The sequence below is a fragment of the Salvelinus alpinus genome, chromosome 24 (genome assembly GCF_045679555.1).
Source record: "Salvelinus alpinus chromosome 24, SLU_Salpinus.1, whole genome shotgun sequence".
Lineage (NCBI taxonomy): Eukaryota > Metazoa > Chordata > Actinopteri > Salmoniformes > Salmonidae > Salvelinus > Salvelinus alpinus.
This window is the reverse complement of record NC_092109.1, coordinates 41909987-41928134: the sequence shown is the minus strand read 5'-3', so window position 1 is coordinate 41928134 and position 18148 is coordinate 41909987. Positions and strand designations below refer to the sequence as shown.

The 18148-nt window shown below is 44.6% G+C and overlaps 1 protein-coding gene across 7 annotated transcripts in view; it reads left to right on the top strand.

The window, feature by feature from the left end:
* LOC139552850 (tripartite motif-containing protein 3-like) overlaps positions 1-18148 on the top strand; it is a 116154-nt gene that overhangs the window by 53109 nt on the left and 44897 nt on the right. The gene's annotated exons all lie outside the window — the stretch shown is intronic.

Below are 18148 nucleotides of genomic sequence, written 5' to 3'. Positions count from 1 at the left end.
GTGTGTGTGTGTGTGTTTTTTTTGTTTACCACCGAGCAGTCGCGTGCTACAGGAGGGTGTGTGTTATTTATTGTTTATACTCAGTGGACAAGTTATTGGCCGTGACATAGACACAGAGCAATGCTATTGTTTCAGCTATCTCGCCCCCAGTGTGCGTCTCTACCCTCCCAGACCCTGCTGTATTTCCTCTCTTCTTCTGCCTCTCTAGGTCTCTCTGTTGCTGTTATTTGTTGATCCCAGCCGGCTAAGAGCAGGGAGAGCTGGGAGTGAGGGAGGATTTGTTGGGGAGAGCTGGGAGTGAGGGAGGATTTGTTGGGGAGAGCTGGGAGTGAGGGAGGATTTATTGGGGAGAGCTGGGAGTGAGGGAGGATTTGTTGGGGAGAGCTGGGAGTGAGGGAGATTTGTTGGGGAGAGCTGGGAGTGAGGGAAGATTTGTTTGGGAGAGCCGGGAGTGAGGGAGGATTTGTTGGGGAGAGCAGGGTGAGCTGGGAGTGAGGGAGGATTTGTTGGGGAGAGCAGGGAGAGCTGGGAGTGAGGGAGGATTTGTTGGGGAGAGCAGGGAGAGCTGGGAGTGAGGGAGGATTTGTTGGGGAGAGCAGGGAGAGCTGGGAGTGAGGGAGGATTTGTTGGGGAGAGCAGGGAGAGCTGGGAGTGAGGGAGGATTTGTTGGAGAGAGCAGGGAGAGCTGGGAGTGAGGGAGGATTTGTTGGGGAGAGCTGGGAGTGAGGGAGGATTTGTTGGGGAGAGCTGGGAGTGAGGGAGGATTTGTTGGGGAGAGCTGGGAGTGAGGGAGGATTTGTTGGGGAGAGCTGGGAGTGAGGGAGGATTTGTTGGGGAGAGCTGGGAGTGAGGGAGGATTTGTTGGGGAGAGCAGGGAGAGCTGGGAGTGAGGGAGGATTTGTTGGGGAGAGCTGGGAGTGAGGGAGGATTTGTTGGGGAGAGCTGGGAGTGAGGGAGGATTTGTTGGGGAGAGCTGGGAGTGAGGGAGGATTTGTTGGGGAGAGCTGGGAGTGAGGGAGATTTGTTGGGGAGAGCTTGGAGTGAGGGAGGATTTGTTGGGGAGAGCTGGGAGTGAGGGAGATTTGTTGGGAGAGCTGGGAGTGAGGGAGGATTTGTTTGGGAGAGCTGGGAGTGAGGGAGGATTTGTTGGGGAGAGCTGGGAGTGAGGGAGGATTTGTTGGGGAGAGCAGGGAGAGCTGGGAGTGAGGGAGGATTTGTTGGGGAGAGCAGGGAGAGCTGGGAGTGAGGGAGGATTTGTTGGGGAGAGCAGGGAGAGCTGGGAGTGAGGGAGGATTTGTTGGGGAGAGCAGGGAGAGCTGGGAGTGAGGGAGGATTTGTTGGGGAGAGCAGGGAGAGCTGGGAGTGAGGGAGGATTTGTTGGAGAGAGCAGGGAGAGCTGGGAGTGAGGGAGGATTTGTTGGGGAGAGCAGGGAGAGCTGGGAGTGAGGGAGGATTTGTTGGGGAGAGCAGGGAGAGATGGGAGTGAGGGAGGATTTGTTGGGGAGAGCAGGGAGAGCTGGGAGTGAGGGAGGATTTGTTGGGGAGAGCAGGGAGAGCTGGGAGTGAGGGAGGATTTGTTGGGGAGAGCAAGGAGAGCTGGGAGTGAGGGAGGATTTGTTGGGGAGAGCAGGGAGAACTGGGAGTGAGGGAGGATTTGTTGGGGAGAGCAGGGAGAGCTGGGAGTAAGGGAGGATTTGTTGGGGAGAGCAAGGAGAGCTGGGAGTGAGGGAGGATTTGTTGGGGAGAGCAGGGAGAACTGGGAGTGAGGGAGGATTTGTTGGGGAGAGCAGGGAGAGCTGGGAGTGAGGGAGGATTTGTTGGGGAGAGCAGGGAGAGCTGGGAGTGAGGGAGGATTTGTTGGGGAGAGCAGGGAGAGCTGGGAGTGAGGGAGGATTTGTTGGAGAGAGCAGGGAGAGCTGGGAGTGAGGGAGGATTTGTTGGGGAGAGCAGGGAGAGATGGGGGTGAGGGAAGATTTGTTGGGGAGAGCAGGGAGAGCTGGGAGTGAGGGAGGATTTGTTGGGGAGAGCAGGGAGAGCTGGGAGTGAGGGAGGATTTCCGACAATTTAAATAAATTCATGAGGCCCTAATCTAGTGATTTCACATGACTGGGAATACAGATATGCATCTGTTGGTCACAGTTAACTTTGTTTCGTTTTGTTATGGGAATGGATCAGAAAACCAGTCAGTATCTGGTGTGACCACCATTTGCCTCATGCAGAGCGACACATCTCCTTCACATGGAGTTGATCAGGCTGTTGATTGTGGCCTGTGGAGTGTTGTCCCACTTCTCTTCAATGGCTGTGTGAAGTTGATGGATAACGGCGGGAACTGGAAAACTCTGTCGTAGACGTCGATCCAGAGCATCCCAAACTTGCTCGGCGGGTGATATTGTCTGGTGAGTATGCCATTGAAGAACTGGGATTGCTTCAACTTCCAGGAATTGTGTACAGATCCTTGTGACATGGGACCGTGCATTATTATGCTGAAACATGAGGTGATGGTGAACGAATGAATGGCACGACAATGGGCCTCAGGATCACGTCACAGTATCTCTGTGCATTGAAATTGCCAACAATAAAATTAAATTGTGTTAATTCTCTTCGGTTGAGAAAATCCACATTTGCATCAGCTGTCAGAAGATCCCGCAGGTGAGGAAGCCTGATGTGGAGTTCCTGGGCTGGTTTGGTTACACGTGGCCTGTGGTTGTGAAGCCGGTTGGACACAATGCCAAATTATTTTAAACGAGGTTGAAGGCAGTATATGGTATAGAAATTAGCATTCCATTCTCTGGCAACAGCTCTGGTGGACATTCCTGCAGTCAACATGCCAAATGCACCGCTCCCTCAAAACTTGAGACATCTGTGGCGTTGTGTTATGAGACAAAACTGCACATTTTAGAGTGGCCTTTTACAGCCCAGCATAAGGTGCACCTCTGTAATGATCATGCCGTTTAATCAGCACTTGATATGCCACAACTGTCAGGTGGATGGACTATCTTGGCAAAGGAGAAATGCTCACTAACAGGGACGTAAAAACATTTCTGCACAAAATCTGAGAGAAATAAGCTTTTTCTGAGTATGGAAAACTGCTGGGATATTTTATTTCAGCTCATGAAACATGGGACCAACACTTTACTTATTGCGTAATATTTTTTTTTTCAAACATACATACATACATACATACATGCATATGTACGTACATAGATTTACACAGTACCAGTCAAAAGTTTGGACACACCTACTCATTCAATGATTTTACTTTATTTTTGCTATTTTCTATTGAACTGGCGACTGCAGGGTATTAGGTTGATCACTAGTTCTGTACTGAGACTGCAGGGTATTAGGTTGATCACTAGTTCTGTACTGAGACTGCAGGGTATTAAGTTGATCACTAGTTCTGTACTGAGACTGCAGGGTATTAGGTTGATCACTAGTTCTGTTCGGTACTGAGACTGCAGGGTATTAGGTTGATCACTAGTTCTGTACTGAGACTGCAGGGTATTAGGTTGATCACTAGTTCTGTACTGAGACTGCAGGGTATTAGGTTGATCACTAGTTCTGTACTGAGACTGCAGGATATTAGGTTGATCACTAGTTCTGTACTGAGACTGCAGGGTATTAGGTTGATCACTAGTTCTGTACTGAGACTGCAGGGTATTAGGCTGATCACTAGTTCCGTACTGAGACTGCAGGATATTAGGTTGATCACTAGTTCTGTACTGAGACTGCAGGGTATTAGGTTGATCACTAGTTCTGTACTGAGACTGCAGGGTATTAGGTTGATCACTAGTTCTGTACTGAGACTGCAGGGTATTAGGTTGATCACTAGTTCTGTACTGAGACTGCAGGGTATTAGGTTGATCACTAGTTCTGTACTGAGACTGCAGGATATTAGGTTGATCACTAGTTCTGTAATGAGACTGCAGGATATTAGGTTGATCACTAGTTCTGTACTGAGACTGCAGGGTATTAGGTTGATCACTAGTTCTGTAATGAGACTGCAGGGTATTAGGTTGATCACTAGTTCTGTTCGGTACTGAGACTGCAGGGTATTAGGTTGATCACTAGTTCTGTACTGAGACTGCAGGGTATTAGGTTGATCACTAGTTCTGTACTGAGACTGCAGGATATTAGGTTGATCACTAGTTCTGTACTGAGACTGCAGGATATTAGGTTGATCACTAGTTCTGTTCGGTACTGAGACTGCAGGGTATTAGGTTGATCACTAGTTCTGTACTGAGACTGCAGGGTATTAGGTTGATCACTAGTTCTGTACTGAGACTGCAGGATATTAGGTTGATCACTAGTTCTGTTCGGTACTGAGACTGCAGGGTATTAGGTTGATCACTAGTTCTGTACTGAGACTGCAGGGTATTAGGTTGATCACTAGTTCTGTACTGAGACTGCAGGATATTAGGTTGATCACTAGTTCTGTACTGAGACTGCAGGATATTAGGTTGATCACTAGTTCTGTACTGAGACTGCAGGATATTAGGTTGATCACTAGTTCTGTACTGAGACTGCAGGGTATTAGGCTGATCACTAGTTCCGTACTGAGACTGCAGGATATTAGGTTGATCACTAGTTCTGTACTGAGACTGCAGGGTATTAGGTTGATCACTAGTTCTGTACTGAGACTGCAGGGTATTAGGTTGATCACTAGTTCTGTACTGAGACTGCAGGGTATTAGGTTGATCACTAGTTCTGTACTGAGACTGCAGGGTATTAGGTTGATCACTAGTTCTGTACTGAGACTGCAGGATATTAGGTTGATCACTAGTTCTGTAATGAGACTGCAGGATATTAGGTTGATCACTAGTTCTGTACTGAGACTGCAGGGTATTAGGTTGATCACTAGTTCTGTAATGAGACTGCAGGGTATTAGGTTGATCACTAGTTCTGTACTGAGACTGCAGGGTATTAGGTTGATCACTAGTTCTGTACTGTACTGAGACTACAGGATATTAGGTTGATCACTAGTTCTGTACTGAGACTGCAGGATATTAGGTTGATCACTAGTTCTGTACTGAAACTGCAGGGTATTAGGTTGATCACTAGTTCTGTACTGAGACTGCAGGATATTAGGTTGATCACTAGTTCTGTACTGAGACTGCAGGATATTAGGTTGATCACTAGTTCTGTTCGGTACTGAGACTGCAGGGTATTAGGTTGATCACTAGTTCTGTACTGAGACTGCAGGGTATTAGGTTGATCACTAGTTCTGTACTGAGACTGCAGGATATTAGGTTGATCACTAGTTCTGTACTGAGACTGCAGGATATTAGGTTGATCACTAGTTCTGTACTGAGACTGCAGGGTATTAGGCTGATCACTAGTTCCGTACTGAGACTGCAGGGTATTAGGTTGATCACTAGTTCTGTACTGAGACTGCAGGGTATTAGGTTGATCACTAGTTCTGTTCGGTACTGAGACTGCAGGGTATTAGGTTGATCACTAGTTCTGTACTGAGACTGCAGGGTATTAGGTTGATCACTAGTTCTGTACTGAGACTGCAGGGTATTAGGTTGATCACTAGTTCTGTACTGAGACTGCAGGATATTAGGTTGATCACTAGTTCTGTAATGAGACTGCAGGATATTAGGTTGATCACTAGTTCTGTACTGAGACTGCAGGGTATTAGGTTGATCACTAGTTCTGTAATGAGACTGCAGGGTATTAGGTTGATCACTAGTTCTGTTCGGTACTGAGACTGCAGGGTATTAGGTTGATCACTAGTTCTGTACTGAGACTGCAGGGTATTAGGTTGATCACTAGTTCTGTACTGAGACTGCAGGATATTAGGTTGATCACTAGTTCTGTACTGAGACTGCAGGATATTAGGTTGATCACTAGTTCTGTTCGGTACTGAGACTGCAGGGTATTAGGTTGATCACTAGTTCTGTACTGAGACTGCAGGGTATTAGGCTGATCACTAGTTCTGTACTGAGACTGCAGGATATTAGGTTGATCACTAGTTCTGTTCGGTACTGAGACTGCAGGGTATTAGGTTGATCACTAGTTCTGTACTGAGACTGCAGGGTATTAGGTTGATCACTAGTTCTGTACTGAGACTGCAGGATATTAGGTTGATCACTAGTTCTGTACTGAGACTGCAGGGTATTAGGCTGATCACTAGTTCTGTACTGAGACTGCAGGATATTAGGTTGATCACTAGTTCTGTTCGGTACTGAGACTGCAGGGTATTAGGTTGATCACTAGTTCTGTACTGAGACTGCAGGATATTAGGTTGATCACTAGTTCTGTACTGAGACTGCAGGATATTAGGTTGATCACTAGTTCTGTTCGGTACTGAGACTGCAGGGTATTAGGTTGATCACTAGTTCTGTACTGAGACTGCAGGGTATTAGGTTGATCACTAGTTCTGTACTGAGACTGCAGGATATTAGGTTGATCACTAGTTCTGTACTGAGACTGCAGGGTATTAGGTTGATCACTAGTTCTGTACTGAGACTGCAGGATATTAGGTTGATCACTAGTTCTGTACTGAGACTGCAGGATATTAGGTTGATCACTAGTTCTGTACTGAGACTGCAGGGTATTAGGCTGATCACTAGTTCCGTACTGAGACTGCAGGATATTAGGTTGATCACTAGTTCTGTACTGAGACTGCAGGGTATTAGGTTGATCACTAGTTCTGTACTGAGACTGCAGGGTATTAGGTTGATCACTAGTTCTGTACTGAGACTGCAGGGTATTAGGCTGATCACTAGTTCTGTACTGAGACTGCAGGGTATTAGGTTGATCACTAGTTCTGTACTGAGACTGCAGGGTATTAGGCTGATCACTAGTTCTGTACTGAGACTGCAGGGTATTAGGTTGATCACTAGTTCTGTACTGAGACTGCCGGATATTAGGTTGATCACTAGTTCTGTACTGAGACTGCAGGGTATTAGGTTGATCACTAGTTCTGTACTGAGACTGCAGGGTATTAGGTTGATCACTAGTTCTGTACTGAGACTGCAGGGTATTAGGTTGATCACTAGTTCTGTACTGAGACTGCAGGGTATTAGGTTGATCACTAGTTCTGTACTGAGACTGCAGGATATTAGGTTGATCACTAGTTCTGTAATGAGACTGCAGGGTATTAGGTTGATCACTAGTTCTGTACTGAGACTGCAGGATATTAGGTTGATCACTAGTTCTGTACTGAGACTGCAGGGTATTAGGTTGATCACTAGTTCTGTAATGAGACTGCAGGGTATTAGGTTGATCACTAGTTCTGTTCGGTACTGAGACTGCAGGGTATTAGGTTGATCACTAGTTCTGTACTGAGACTGCAGGGTATTAGGTTGATCACTAGTTCTGTACTGAGACTACAGGATATTAGGTTGATCACTAGTTCTGTACTGAGACTGCAGGATATTAGGTTGATCACTAGTTCTGTTCGGTACTGAGACTGCAGGGTATTAGGTTGATCACTAGTTCTGTACTGAGACTGCAGGATATTAGGTTGATCACTAGTTCTGTACTGAGACTGCAGGGTATTAGGTTGATCACTAGTTCTGTACTGAGACTGCAGGGTATTAGGTTGATCACTAGTTCTGTACTGAGACTGCAGGATATTAGGTTGATCACTAGTTCTGTACTGAGACTGCAGGATATTAGGTTGATCACTAGTTCTGTACTGAGACTGCAGGGTATTAGGCTGATCACTAGTTCCGTACTGAGACTGCAGGATATTAGGTTGATCACTAGTTCTGTACTGAGACTGCAGGGTATTAGGTTGATCACTAGTTCTGTACTGAGACTGCAGGGTATTAGGTTGATCACTAGTTCTGTACTGAGACTGCAGGGTATTAGGCTGATCACTAGTTCTGTACTGAGACTGCAGGGTATTAGGTTGATCACTAGTTCTGTACTGTACTGAGACTGCAGGATATTAGGTTGATCACTAGTTCTGTACTGAGACTGCAGGGTATTAGGCTGATCACTAGTTCCGTACTGAGACTGCAGGATATTAGGTTGATCACTAGTTCTGTACTGAGACTGCAGGGTATTAGGTTGATCACTAGTTCTGTACTGAGACTGCAGGGTATTAGGTTGATCACTAGTTCTGTACTGAGACTGCAGGGTATTAGGTTGATCACTAGTTCTGTACTGAGACTGCAGGGTATTAGGTTGATCACTAGTTCTGTACTGAGACTGCCGGATATTAGGTTGATCACTAGTTCTGTACTGAGACTGCAGGGTATTAGGTTGATCACTAGTTCTGTACTGTACTGAGACTACAGGATATTAGGTTGATCACTAGTTCTGTACTGAGACTGCAGGGTATTAGGTTGATCACTAGTTCTGTACTGAGACTGAGACTGCAGGATATTAGGTTGATCACTAGTTCTGTACTGAGACTGCAGGGTATTAGGTTGATCACTAGTTCTGTACTGAGACTGAGACTGCAGGATATTAGGTTGATCACTAGTTCTGTACTGAGACTACAGGATATTAGGTTGATCTGGACCACACATAGGGTTGTGAGGTCATAGAACTTTGCATGACGGTAACTGCCCAGCCAAATGACCGCGGTCTCTGTAATATCCGTTTTCTTTTTTGTCGGGGGACACACACATTATCTCCTGTCCTTCGCTATTGACTGCATGTGCTGCCATAGAGATAGAATGAGTATAACAGGCGTCACCATTCAAGTCAATTATGGCATAATGGTTGGACTAGCAGTCCGGTGAGCGGTGTGTACAAAGAGGAACAAGAGAACTTTCCACACCCGATGGGCGGAGTGTACACAGAGGAACAAGGAGACTTTCCACGCCCGGTGGGCGGTGCTCTATGTGACGGTGGTGTGGGTTGTACTCGTCCACGTTCGTCCACGTTCAACCCAAGAACCCTCCACCCGGGACCTCATTGATAATTTAAGCTATGGTGGGTTATACTTTATAGTTTACAGTTTAACTTTCATATTAGCACATAATTTAGCTTTATTTAAATTAAACTAACGATAGCTAGCTATCAAGTACCTGGACCAGTTTTCCCAACAGTGAACGATGTGTAACGTCAAGTGCTTGCTAGCCAACCAACAATGTCAACAACTGACTGCATCTACTAAACTTTAATAACGAAACTGATCATGACTAGATTTAAATCTAATTTCACTGCGATTGGTTAGTCAACATATAATAATACGTTTGCGATTTTTAAAGGCAAGTGCAAACGTATACTAGTAGTACGCATAGATAAATCAAGAAATCTGTAATACATTACGTTTTGTTCAGAGGTCTTAGTTAGTCAATTTGACATATAAATAATATGTTTTGGTGCAGTATTTCTCAAGTGGAAAAAAATAGGCATGACAACTAGTTGTCTCTCGTTGAATGACAACAAACACTTCTTGAAGAATCCCTTCTTTTGACCAATCACGGTCGAAGGACCGAAGACTTCAGATACCGAACTTTGACTAGCCTCAAGAAAAAAAAGTGTGTGCTCGAACAGCTGAAAAAAATATAAACCCTGCCGACACACCAAAACGAACAAAAAAACGTCAAAATATTTGGTCATAATATATGCTCAAACTGTTTAGGGTTGGAAGCATACGGTAAACTTCAGAGGTTCCACGTTATTTCTATGTGTCCTGCTTCTGCATTGTGGGGGGCAGTTGCCTAGGCAACTGAAGACTCTTTCGATACTATCTTGTTTCAGGAAGGAGCAACATTACGTTGTTGATTGTCCACGTTACCGTAGAAACGGACTGAACTGGACTCAACTACACAACTGCCCGGCAGTCCCGTCTTCAGTCAGCGTTTTTTTTTTTTTATGGTTATGCCGGTTATTTATTTATTGTTTGATTTAGATGACGGTCTTCATCCATAACCGTCGATTACACAGTTCTATGGTAATTGTGCCAGCCCTGCGCGTGCACACACACACACACACACACACACACACACACACACACACACACACACACACACACACACACACACACACACACACACACACATACACACTGTATGTCTTTGTACTGTTCTCAGATGATTAGTTAGTTGTGGGGCAGAAGCAGGTCAACTCAGTATGACCAACAGGCTCTGAAAGTGTGTGTGTGTGTGTGTGTGTGTGTGTGTGTGTGTGTGTGTGTGTGTGTGTGTGTGTGTGTGTGTGTGTGTGTGTGTGTGTGTGTGTGTGTGTGTGTGTGTGTCTTATCCCCTACACACCACCACCCTTGTTAATAGGCAAATCCAGGATAGCTTTGTGGGGACAAAGTACAGAAACACACAAGAACAACAAAAATCACACTGAACCAGTTCGATCGTTCACATTCAGTTCAGCTGTCGGCGACATCTTGTTTTCAACCAGTTGTACTAGTGACAGTGACACAGAAGTCAAAATGGATACTATTGGATTGGTTGAAGTGTTGTTGTTTGAGTCCAATGTATTTGGATGATGAAGAGACCACAGGGTGAGGACTTTGTTTCTCTTGATTTCTGGGTCTAGACACCTACACCAGGTCATTGTTGGACGCCCTCCTATTCGCTTTCCTTATGGATTCCATTCCTGGTCATGTTTTGTGATTTTCTCTGGGCCTCTCCAGACTGAGTGGCCGACCCATCTCTAATCCTGCTCTTGAATGGTACTCGACTTCGTTTTAATTTCTTTCGTATATATTAGAAATCCGCTCAGACCGCTTTACGCTCAAGATTAGTCTAATACCTGCATGTCTCTGCTCCATGGAGTAGTACACACGTCATGTTGAAGAACGCTTGCTTTTGAGTTTAAGTGAGATGTTTCTGTTTTTTGTAAGTCGCCGTGGTGAACACGTGGAGCTCCTTCCCCGTTCTTTGTTTTAATGTCAACATCCTCCACCTAAGGTTAGAATACTGCGGAGGATACGTCATGTGATTGACCTCAATGGGATGTTCCTACAGAAGGTTTGATTACACACTAAATGTAGGATAGAGTGTAAAGGAATCTGTCTGGCTTGGTGTCAGTCTGTCATGTCTGTCTGTATGTGAATGGGTGGGTAGTATAAAGGGTATAGTATATAGGGTGGTAGAGTATAGGGTATAGTATATAGGGTGGTAGTGTATAAGGTGGGTAGTATATAGGGTGGGTAGTGTATAGGGTGGGTAGTGTATAGGGTGGGTAGTATATAGGGTGGTAGTATATAGGGTGGGTAGTGTATAAGGTGGGTAGTATATAGGGTGGGTAGTGTATAGGGTGGGTAGTATATAGGATGGGTAGTATATAGGGTGGTAGTGTATAGGGTGGGTAGTATATAGGGTGGGTAGTATATAGGGTGGTAGTATATAGGGTGGGTAGTGTATAAGGTGGGTAGTGTTTTGGTGCATAGGGTTTTGGTGCATAGTATATAGGGTGGGTAGTGTATAGGGTGGGTAGTATATCGGGTGGTAGTATATAGGGTGGGTAGTGTATAAGGTGGGTAGTATATAGGGTGGTAGTGTATAGGGTGGGTAGTGTATAGGGTGGGTAGTATATCGGGTGGTAGTATATAGGGTGGGTAGTGTATAAGGTGGGTAGTATATAGGGTGGGTAGTATATAGGGTGGGTAGTATATAGGGTGGGTAGTATATAGGGTGGGTAGTGTATAGGGTGGGTAGTATATCGGGTGATAGTATATAGGGTGGGTAGTGTATAAGGTGGGTAGTATATAGGGTGGTAGTATATAGGGTGGGTAGTATATAGGGTGGTAGTATATAGGGTGGTAGTGTATAGGGTGGGTAGTATATCGGGTGGTAGTATATAGGGTGGGTAGTATATAGGGTGGGTAGTATATATAGGGTGGGTAGTGTATAGGGTGGGTAGTGTATATAAGGTGGGTAGTATATAGGGTGGGTAGTGTATAGGGTGGGTAGTATATCGGGTGGTAGTATATAGGGTGGGTAGTATATAGGGTGGGTAGTATATATAGGGTGGGTAGTATATAGGGTGGTAGTATATAGGGTGGTAGTATATAGGGTGGGTAGTATATAGGGTGGGTAGTATATATAGGGTGGGTAGTATATAGGGTGGTAGTATATAGGGTGGTAGTATATAGGGTGGGTAGTATATAGGGTGGTAGTATATAGGGTGGGTAGTATATATGTGTGTGTGTGTGTGTGTGTGTGTGTGTGTGTGTGTGTGTGTGTGTGTGTGTGTGTGTGTCTTATCCCCTACACACCACCACCCTTGTTAATAGGCAAATCCAGGATAGCTTTGTGGGGACAAAGTACAGAAACACACAAGAACAACAAAAATCACACTGAACCAGTTCGATCGTTCACATTCAGTTCAGCTGTCGGCGACATCTTGTTTTCAACCAGTTGTACTAGTGACAGTGACACAGAAGTCAAAATGGATACTATTGGATTGGTTGAAGTGTTGTTGTTTGAGTCCAATGTATTTGGATGATGAAGAGACCACAGGGTGAGGACTTTGTTTCTCTTGATTTCTGGGTCTAGACACCTACACCAGGTCATTGTTGGACGCCCTCCTATTCGCTTTCCTTATGGATTCCATTCCTGGTCATGTTTTGTGATTTTCTCTGGGCCTCTCCAGACTGAGTGGCCGACCCATCTCTAATCCTGCTCTTGAATGGTACTCGACTTCGTTTTAATTTCTTTCGTATATATTAGAAATCCGCTCAGACCGCTTTACGCTCAAGATTAGTCTAATACCTGCATGTCTCTGCTCCATGGAGTAGTACACACGTCATGTTGAAGAACGCTTGCTTTTGAGTTTAAGTGAGATGTTTCTGTTTTTTGTAAGTCGCCGTGGTGAACACGTGGAGCTCCTTCCCCGTTCTTTGTTTTAATGTCAACATCCTCCACCTAAGGTTAGAATACTGCGGAGGATACGTCATGTGATTGACCTCAATGGGATGTTCCTACAGAAGGTTTGATTACACACTAAATGTAGGATAGAGTGTAAAGGAATCTGTCTGGCTTGGTGTCAGTCTGTCATGTCTGTCTGTATGTGAATGGGTGGGTAGTATAAAGGGTATAGTATATAGGGTGGTAGAGTATAGGGTATAGTATATAGGGTGGTAGTGTATAAGGTGGGTAGTATATAGGGTGGGTAGTGTATAGGGTGGGTAGTATATAGGGTGGGTAGTATATAGGGTGGTAGTATATAGGGTGGGTAGTGTATAAGGTGGGTAGTATATAGGGTGGGTAGTGTATAGGGTGGGTAGTATATAGGGTGGGTAGTATATAGGGTGGTAGTGTATAGGGTGGGTAGTATATCGGGTGGTAGTATATAGGGTGGGTAGTGTATAAGGTGGGTAGTATATAGGGTGGTAGTGTATAGGGTGGGTAGTGTATAGGGTGGGTAGTATATCGGGTGGTAGTATATAGGGTGGGTAGTGTATTAGGTGGTAGTATATAGGGTGGGTAGTGTATAGGGTGGGTAGTATATCGGGTGGTAGTATATAGGGTGGGTAGTGTATAAGGTGGGTAGTATATAGGGTGGTAGTGTATAGGGTGGGTAGTGTATAGGGTGGGTAGTATATAGGGTGGGTAGTGTATAGGGTGGGTAGTATATAGGGTGGGTAGTATATAGGGTGGTAGTGTATAGGGTGGGTAGTATATCGGGTGGTAGTATATAGGGTGGGTAGTGTATAAGGTGGGTAGTATATAGGGTGGTAGTGTATAGGGTGGGTAGTGTATAGGGTGGGTAGTATATCGGGTGGTAGTATATAGGGTGGGTAGTGTATTAGGTGGGTAGTATATAGGGTGGGTAGTGTATAGGGTGGGTAGTATATCGGGTGGTAGTATATAGGGTGGGTAGTGTATAAGGTGGGTAGTATATAGGGTGGTAGTGTATAGGGTGGGTAGTATATCGGGTGGTAGTATATAGGGTGGGTAGTGTATAGGGTGGGTAGTATATCGGGTGGTAGTATATAGGGTGGGTAGTGTATAAGGTGGGTAGTATATAGGGTGGTAGTGTATAGGGTGGGTAGTGTATAGGGTGGGTAGTATATCGGGTGGTAGTATATAGGGTGGGTAGTGTATAAGGTGGGTAGTATATAGGGTGGTAGTATATAGGGTGGGTAGTATATAGGGTGGTAGTATATAGGGTGGTAGTGTATAGGGTGGGTAGTATATCGGGTGGTAGTATATAGGGTGGGTAGTGTATAAGGTGGGTAGTATATAGGGTGGTAGTATATAGGGTGGGTAGTATATAGGGTGGTAGTATATAGGGTGGTAGTGTATAGGGTGGGTAGTATATCGGGTGGTAGTATATAGGGTGGGTAGTATATAGGGTGGGTAGTATATATAGGGTGGGTAGTGTATAGGGTGGGTAGTGTATATAAGGTGGGTAGTATATAGGGTGGGTAGTGTATAGGGTGGGTAGTATATCGGGTGGTAGTATATAGGGTGGGTAGTATATAGGGTGGGTAGTATATATAGGGTGGGTAGTATATAGGGTGGTAGTATATAGGGTGGTAGTATATAGGGTGGGTAGTATATAGGGTGGGTAGTATATATAGGGTGGGTAGTATATAGGGTGGTAGTATATAGGGTGGTAGTATATAGGGTGGGTAGTATATAGGGTGGTAGTATATAGGGTGGGTAGTATATAGGGTGGTAGTATATAGGGTGGTAGTATATAAGGTGGATAGTATATAAGGTGGGTAGTGTATAGGGTGGGTAGTATATAGGGTGGGTAGTATATAGGGTGGGTAGTATATAGGGTGGTAGTATATAGGGTGGTAGTATATATAGGGTGGGTAGTATATAGGGTGGTAGTATATAGGGTGGGTAGTATATAGGGTGGGTAGTATATCGGGTGGGTAGTATATAGGGTGGGTAGTATATATAGGGTGGGTAGTATATAGGGTGGTAGTATATAGGGTGGTAGTATATATAGGGTGGGTAGTATATAGGGTGGTAGTATATAGGGTGGTAGTATATAGGGTGTGTAGTATATAGGGTGGTAGTATATAGGGTGGGTAGTATATAGGGTGGGTAGTATATAGGGTGGTAGTATATAGGGTGGGTAGTATATAGGGTGGTAGTATATAGGGTGGGTAGTATATAGGGTGGTAGTATATAGGGTGGTAGTATATAAGGTGGATAGTATATAGGGTGGTAGTATATAGGGTGGGTAGTATATAGGGTGGTAGTATATAGGGTGGGTAGTATATAGGGTGGTAGTATATAGGGTGGTAGTATATATAAGGTGGGTAGTATATAGGGTGGTAGTATATAGGGTGGTAGTGTATAGGGTGGTAGTATATAGGGTGGTAGTATATAGGGTGGTAGTATATAGGGTGGTAGTATATAGGGTGGTAGTATATAGGGTGGGTAGTATATAGGGTGGTAGTATATAGGGTGGTAGTGTATAGGGTGGTAGTATATAGGGTGGTAGTATATAGGGTGGTAGTATATAGGGTGGTAGTGTATAGGGTGGGTAGTGTATAGGGTGGGTAGTATATAGGGTGGGTAGTGTATAGGGTGGTAGTATATAGGGTGGGTAGTATATAGGGTGGTAGTGTATAGGGTGGGTAGTATATAGGGTGGGTAGTATATAGGGTGGGTAGTGTATAGGGTGGTAGTATATAGGGTGGTAGTATTTAGGGTGGTAGTATATAGGGTGGGTAGTGTATAAGGTGGGTAGAATATAGGGTGGGTAGTATATAGGGTGGTAGTGTATAGGGTGGGTAGTATATAGGGTGGGTAGTATATAGGGTGGGTAGTGTATAGGGTGGTAGTATATAGGGTGGTAGTATATAGGGTGGTAGTATATAGGGTGGTAGTATATAGGGTGGGTAGTTTATAGGGTGGTAGTGTATAGGGTGGTAGTATATAGGGTGGTAGTATATAGGGTGGTAGTATATAGGGTGGTAGTGTATAGGGTGGTAGTATATAGGGTGGTAGTGTATAGGGTGGTAGTATATAGGGTGGTAGTGTATAGGGTGGTAGTATATAGGGTGGTAGTGTATAGGGTGGGTAGTGTATAGGGTGGTAGTATATAGGGTGGGTAGTGTATAGGGTGGGTAGTGTATAGGGTGGGTGGTGTATAGGGTGGTAGTATATAGGGTGGGTAGTGTATAGGGTGGGTAGTGTTATATATAGAGTGAGAGAAAAGAACAGAACGAGAGAGTGTGTGTGTACGCGTGTACGTGTGTGTGTGTGTTTGTGTGCGTGCATGTGTGTGTCGTGTGTGTGTGTGCATGCTTGAGTGTGTGTGTGTGCATATATGTGTGCATGTGTGTATGTGCATGTGTGTATGTGCATGTGTGTATGTGGATGTGTGTATGTGGATGTGTGTGTGTGTATGTGTGTGTGTGTTATCCAGATCAGCGTCAGCACGGTAACAGCAGGGAGTCCGCCTCAGATTTAAGACTCCAGTATATCTGTGGCAGATGTGCAGAATGGGGGGTGGGGGGTCGAATGTTTGTTTACGCTTGCATGTGCATACGTGCGTGTGCATGTGTGTGTGTGTGCATGTGTGCGTATGTGTGTGCGTGTTTTAATGTGTGTCAGGAACATAAATTGTAAATCCCCTGACCCACTAGGAATGCTTCTAGTTCCTCGAACAGCATCTACAAACTACACATTACTGCACGTACATATTTGTTCTCCTGGTGGGAAGCTAACCCACGATCCTGCTGTTGTAAAGCGACATGCTTTACGAACTACACGGGACAATCTATACTGATTTGAAGTGGATTTAACAGGTGACATCAATAAGGGATCATAGCTTTCACCTGGATTCACCTGGTCAGTCTATGTCATGGAAAGAGCAGGTGTTCTTAATGTTTTGTACACTCAGTGTATGCTGTACAGTCTTGTTTTTATGTGAGGTTTGGATGGACACTTGTGTCACTTGACCTATTTGTGTGCGTGTGTGTGTGTTTAAATTTTTTTATATATATATTAAACCTTTATTTAACTAGGCAAGTAAGTTAAGAACAAATTCTTATTTACAATGACGTCCTACCAAAAGGCAAAAGGCCTCCTGCGGGGACGGGGGCTGGGATTAAAAAAAAAAAATGAATTGCATAAAAATATAGGACTAAACACACATTATGACAACAAGAGACAACACTACATAAAGAGAGACCTAAGACAACAACATAGCAAGGCAGGAACACATGACAACACAGCTTGGTAGCAACACAACATGACAACAACAACATGGTAGCAACACAACATGAAAACAACAACATGGTAGCAACACAACATGACAACAACATGGTAGCATCACAACATGGTAGCAACACAACATGAAAACAACAACATGGTAGCAACACAACATAACAACAACATGGTAGCAACACAACATGAAAACAACAACATGGTAGCAACACAACATGACAACAACATGGTAGCATCACAACATGGTAGCAACACAACATGAAAACAACAACATGGTAGCAACACAACACAACAACAACATGGTAGCAACACAACATGAAAACAACAACATGGTAGCAACACAACATGACAACAACATGGTAGCATCACAACATGGTAGCAACACAACATGAAAACAACAACATGGTAGCAACACAACATAACAACAACATGGTAGCAACACAACATAACAACAACATGGTAGCAACACAACATAACAACAACATGGTAGCAACACAACATGACAACAACAGGGTAGCATCACAACATGACAACAACAGGGTAGCATCACAACATGACAACAACAGGGTAGCATCACAACATGACAACAACATGGTAGCAACACAACATGACAACAACAGGGTAGCATCACAACATGGTAGCAGCACAGGGTACAGCCATGATTGGGCACAGACAACAGCACAAAGGGCAAGAAGGTAGAGACAACATTACATCACGCAAAGCAGCCACAACTGTCAGTAAGAGTGTCCATGATTGAGCCTTTGAATGAAGAGATGGAGATAAAACTGTCCAGTTTGAGTGTTTGTTGCAGCTCGTTCCAGTCGCTAGCTGCAGCGAACTGAAAAGACGAGCGACCCAGGGATGTGTGTTCTTTGGGGACCTTTAACAGAATGTGACTGGCAGAACGGATGTTGTATGTGGAGGATGAGGGCTACAGTAGATATCTCAGATAGGGGGGAGTGAGGCCTAAGTAAATACAAATGCAAATACAGTCCCCATCACTACTCACAACCACAGTCCCCACCGCTACTCACAACCACAGGCTCACTGCTACTCACAACCACAGGCTCACTGCTACT